The 6,000-nt window shown below is 41.4% G+C and overlaps 1 pseudogene; it reads left to right on the top strand.

The window, feature by feature from the left end:
- Positions 1-3,522: 3,522 nt before the first annotated feature.
- Positions 3,523-5,183, top strand: LOC138046670 (uncharacterized; annotated as a pseudogene).
- Positions 5,184-6,000: the final 817 nt, after the last annotated feature.

Here is a 6,000-nt window from a genome sequence, read left to right as displayed (position 1 = left end):
ACACCCCTTCAGTCGCCCATTGCATGTAAACTCTGAAAAAGAAACTGGACCACTGGGGTATCGACGTACTCCGACTTTACGTGGGAACCATGAACCGTATAATTAATGCTTTATTTACAATGATACTCAATTACATAATAATTGTTAAGATATACGAGTACGATGAAATAAGTTAGCGAATGAACAGAAAAGAATCAACACAAATACTGGGAACTAAGCTTACTTCTGTGGCGGGTTTCCCCGCAATTAACACAATTACGTCTATAACTGCGAGGATCATAACTTTACTTGATTTCGTACCCGCAGTTCAGTATATGATTAATTTCATATATCATTTCGTTCATTGATTCATTCCTCACTGAAAAATTAGAACCCACAAATGACCAGCTCCCTACGTCAGTGGCTTCATAGCTCAGTTGGTTAGAGCGTCGCATAGCTTTACTTGATTTCATACCCGCAGTTCAGTATATGACTCATTTCATGTATCATTTCGTTCATTGATTCATTCCTCACGGGAAAATGAGAATCCACAAAGGACATCTCCCAACGTCAGTGGCTTCATAGCTCAGTTGGTTAGAGTGTCGCACCGGTATCGCGTAGTCACGGGTTCAAACCCCGGCTAAGTCCTGAATTTTTCAGTCTTCTCTTGAGACTATTTTAGCTTTGTGTTGCTAAATACCAAGAGGCAAGTCCAAGCCTCAACTGACATTCCGGCAGTTAAAATTTTCTTCCTTTTAATATGTGCTGAAAGCGTAGCATTCGTTTTAGAAAATTGGTAAGAAGGTTCAAGTTTTTCTTGGAAACAATCAATAAGGCTAAAGAATAACTGAACTTTACTCACGGTCATGGCATGTTTGTGTGTTTTGTCATCCAGTATGTCAAAAGGGTGAGCCTGAGACATTGTGGCTTGGTTTACTTGGTTCACATACTTCCCTCTTTCTATTCCTGATCCAGCAAGACCTTGGGGAGGCAATTGCTCCGACTGTTAGTCATTTTGTGCTGGGCAATATATCTGAAGAGAACATCAGGCATGTTTTGATGCATGGGACAAATGAGCGTATGAAAGAGCCACCATCAGTAACCATGAGGAGGTATTTGGAAGCCAAGAGAAAACGTCAAGTGCCAGTCAATGACCAACAAAGCATTGCTGCTCTCGCTAAGGAAACACTTTTGCCAGAGTCAGATGTTGAAATGTGGCTTGAACATCTCTCCGCAGTATCTGACAGACGCAAGGCTGAAGCAGTGAAGGCAGCAGCTACCCGAGAGTCCAAACGTAGGTCACATGATAATTTAGATCATTGGTTGGGAAAAACTTTTGTTTCACCTTTATGCCCTGGTCCATACTGCGCTGAGGGAAGAGAGTATAAGTACATACACCACTTGATTCGTTAAGCATAGTGAAAAATCACTAGTTACGTTCTTTTTTTTTTTTCCTTCATTTCACTCAGGCGAGAGTAAAACTGACCAGGGACCATTTTGTTCACGTGACGCTGAAGATACCGACGAAATGATTTTGTGTGATAACAACGACTGTCAGCATTGATGGTTCCATTATATGTGTGGGTATCAAAGAGGACACTCCCACGTGGCAACTGGTTTTGTCTCAACTGTACAGGTATAGTACAAGCAGTCTAGGAACTTGTTGCACACCTGCATCGCATGTTATTTAGTACCAGTTTGGTACATTGTCTACTAATTTGCCACAAGTATCGCCTCTGCTAGTGCAAAAATTCAATTATATTTGCTTTTGTGTTGACATTTGTTTTACTTATTTAAATTATGTATTATTTTTTCTCAAGGCAAGCCAAAGAAACCTGTTATGGCACAAAAAAGGGGCAAGAAGAGTACTGGATAACTGAGGCATATTAACGTTTGTTGTGGTTACGAGTTAATGTCTTGTGTATTTCAAAAGCAGAAATAAATTCTACTGCCAATGTTAGCACATAAAAGTCCTGTGTGAATTTTCTTTGGACATTAACATTTCAAGTGCGTTTAAAGGGTGCTTTGCCCATCAAGGGTTGGGGATTTCCATGCAATGATGTCCCGCTTGGCGAGGTTTGAAGTCCACTTTGCCAGGTGCTATCCCCGGCCAAGGGGATGCGGGGATTTACATTGACTGGTGCATTACAAGTTGCATGAACGCTTAAAATAGTAAAATAAAATGCTGAATTGAATTTTGAATCAATTTCATAACAACGAATAGTTTTTCGTAAGTGTTCATGAAAGAAATATAATAAAAAGGAGGAAAAGCTCGATAAAATTAACTTAAGAACTTAACGTTTTAACGAAGCTGAATCTGCTATGTCAAAGGCGGACTGTTGTCTTCGTCTGAAGAGACAAATATGCGTCTAATTTGTTTATTTGTATTTTTCTTTCAAATGTCGATTAAAACTTAAAGCAGACCTCGAAGAGATGAAGGTTCAAAGGCCTTGCCGTCTTTTTACTTCACACTATAAAGACCGCTGATATTCGTTCAGTTCTTTGGCTTCTATGTCCTCAGGATTTCTTTGCTCGACCGTGTTTTTCTCTAAAGAAGTTCAACGAGTAGCTTCACATTTCTCGTCGTCTTAGCTCTTGTATTTTTGTTCTGTTGTTCGATAACATAGTTATCAATTGACTTTTCAAAATTCTTAAATCTCGTGTAGCCATGAGCCACTGCTGAAAGCATAATAAGTTTTTGATACTTTTGATACGAAAGTTTTTTTCACTCTGACGGCTTTGCACGCAAGGAGCTTGTGTTAACTTGTTGAATGAAATCAGTGGTATCTTTTGACAAGTCACTTCTGATTGGACGAAACGCTTTTTGCACGTGTGAGAAAGCCATTTCGCTGTTGTGACCGGCTATCTGAATTATTTAAGCGGGATTTCGTATGACGAGAACTGTGAGTAAATCTTAGTATGCATATAATAAAATAGAATTAAATTGCCTGAGGATTGATTAGGTACACCAATACGGCCGCTGTATCATTGACGAGGTTTACCAATATGGCCGCTGTGTCATTGACGAGGTTCACCAATATGGCCGCCGTATCATTGTCGAGGAACACCACTAATATGGCCGCCGTATTATTATTGAGGTATACAAATATGGTCGCGGTTTCATCACTTTCATGTCCTATGGTTGCCAACATGATGTCACGACTCGACAGATCCTTTTGCTTTTGGTTTGGCGAAAATAAGACTACTGATCAGCAGGTTAAATAAGCTTTATACATGTACAGTGGTTTGGACGTAAAAAGTAATTATTTTGGCCAATCACCACCAACTAAATTAAGTCAAAGGTAATATCAAAGCTAAAGCTTTAAAAAAAAAAATCCTGATAACAAAGCTGTTATATCCTGGTATCCATGTGTATCGCAGGCTTGGCTGCGAAGCTGTGGAACGTTTCAGCAACGTTTGGATAACATGTGTTCTGGACGAACTGTGTGTATCTCTTAATTAGTCTGTTTAGCCACGATTAAAGTTATTTGCGATACTACAAGTTGGCGACGAGTATAAACAACAATCGGATAACATATCAAGATGAGTTTTGAAAGGTTTTCGTTGTCTCCAGTGAATTTAGAGGCGACAAACTTGGCACATGAGTGGAAGTTTTGGCTCGATGCCTTTCACAACTACCGAATTGCTACGAAATTAGATAAAGAAAGCGACGAAGTTCAAACAGCTACTCCTCTACATCTTGCTGGGACGGGAGTCCAACGTTTGCTCTCAGGTTTGCCTGGAAAGAAAAAGAAATTTGAGGAAGTTAAACAAGCGTTGAGTGCACACTTTCAGCCTAAAAGAAACAAGTGGGCAGAGAGGTACAAGTTTCGAAAACGTGCTCAACTTCAACATGAATCATTGGATACCTTCATTGCAGAATTACGTATGCTGACTTAAACATGCGACTTCGGGGAAGCCGCTGATGATAATATCTTTGGTCAAGTTATAGAGAAAAGTTCTGACGGATATCTACGAGAAAAGCTACTACAACAAGGAGAGACTCTTACTCTGGAAAAAACCCAGACGCTCGGGAGAGCCATTGAATATGCAAAGAAGGATACGCAGCTACTTGGGGGACAGGAAGCCCAAAATTTGCCAGAAAAATCTGATGTTGATGCAGTAAAATCTTCAGTAAATAAAGCAAAAGAAAAAGCCTGCTTTCGATATGGAAGAGTGGATCATCTTGCTAATGACGGAAGATGCGCAGCTAGGAACGCACAGTGCAGAAAATGTAAGACGACTGCTCACTTCTGGAAGTATTGCAGATCAACAGAATCAGAGAACAAAGAAGAAGTGAAGTTTGTCCAGCGAGAAAAGAAACAGTCAGATAAGTCTAACTATGAATATGTTTATTATACCACCAACAATGAGGGGATGGGTTTTGAAACTGATGTTGAAATCAATGGTAAACTTGTTCAAATGATGATCGACACTGGTTGTGCTAAGACCTTGATTCCGAAACAATGGTTTAGAGACAACCTGAACACTCCACTTAACCCGACCAATGTCAAGTTTTCAGCTTTTGGTGGAGGGGATCTCAAGTGTTTAGGAGTATTTGATGCCAAACTGAGATGCAATGATATGGAAGTAATGGAGCCAGTGTATGTGATCGATGTGGAAAGCCCTTCCCCCCCCCCCCCCCTCCGTTGGGAAGGAGCGCCCTTTCCACCCTCAACCTTGTGGAAGTCCATGCTGTAGGGGAAAGCCCAACCCAGGAGAGGGAGAGGATTTATCAGGAGTATGAGAATCTCTTTAAGGAAGAGTTCGGGGACTTTAAGAATTATGCGTACAAAATTCAATTCAATTCAGATGTCCCTCCCAAGGTACAAAGGCAAAGGCCAGGTTCATCACCCGTAGAGGAGAGAATGAAAAAAGAAATAGAACGAATGATTCAAGACGATGTGATTGAGGAAGCAACAGGAGCATCGTGGATATCACCTGTGCAGATTGTTTACAACGGGAATGGGGAATTGAGTGTGTGTGTTGATCTCAGGGAAGCCAATAAAGCAGTGATAAGAGAGCGGTCCCCAATTCCTAGAATCCAAGACCTGTTACGGCAACTGAGTGGGGCTCGGATGTTCTCGACTCTGGATCTAAGGAAAGCATATCGGCAAGTCCGCCTAGCGCAGGTAAAGTATATCAGTTCAAAAGGCTGCCCTTTGGGCTTGCATCAGCACCAGAGGTGTACCAAAGGGTTATGAGCATAGTATGTGAAGGGTTATAAGGTGTGCTTAGCTATTTTGATGATGTTGGGGTGTATGGGTTAACACCAGAAGAAAACTGGTTATGGATAAACTTCAATTGTCTGGTCTTCAACTCAATGCAGACAAGTGTGCCTTGGGCATGTCTGAACTGGAATTTCTAGGACACATCATCTACGCTGAGGGCATTAAGCCTGACCCAGACAAGGTAAAAGCAATTGCGGATGCACCAATACCTCAAGCTCGAGATCAAGCTGAGATGAGATCATTTCTAGGAAGTATTACATACCTTACACAGTTTGTTCCCAACCTTGCAACAGTTATCACTCCTTTGCGACAGCTTATGCAGAAGGGTGTGGTGTGGAAATGGAGTAAAACAGCATCCAAAGCATTTGAGGAAGTTAAAGAGCTTCTGATTAAAGTGCCATGCCTCGCACACTACTCCTTGAAAGCAGAGACCAAACTTGTAGTAGATGCTAGCCCAGTCGGTCTTGGGTGTGTCTTGCTGCAAAATGTTGACAGCTGTTGGCAGCCCGTATCTTATGGTTCCGGAAGTTTAACTGCTACAGAAAAGAGGTATTCGCAGATCGAACGAGAGGCAATGGCTGTGCTGTTCGGATTGCAGAAGATGCATACCTATATGTATGGTCGCCACGTTGTCGTCTCGACTGATCATAAACCACTGCTTGGCGTATTCAATAAAAACACTCAATCAATCCGCCTTGAACGAATTGCTCTCGGATGTCAGGACTATGACTTTACACTCACTTATGAACCGGGATCTGAGAACATTGCAGATGGACTATCAAGGTTACCA

Source organism: Montipora capricornis, chromosome 4, assembly GCF_036669925.1.
Source record: "Montipora capricornis isolate CH-2021 chromosome 4, ASM3666992v2, whole genome shotgun sequence".
Lineage (NCBI taxonomy): Eukaryota > Metazoa > Cnidaria > Anthozoa > Scleractinia > Acroporidae > Montipora > Montipora capricornis.
This window is presented reverse-complemented; position numbering and strand designations above follow the sequence as displayed.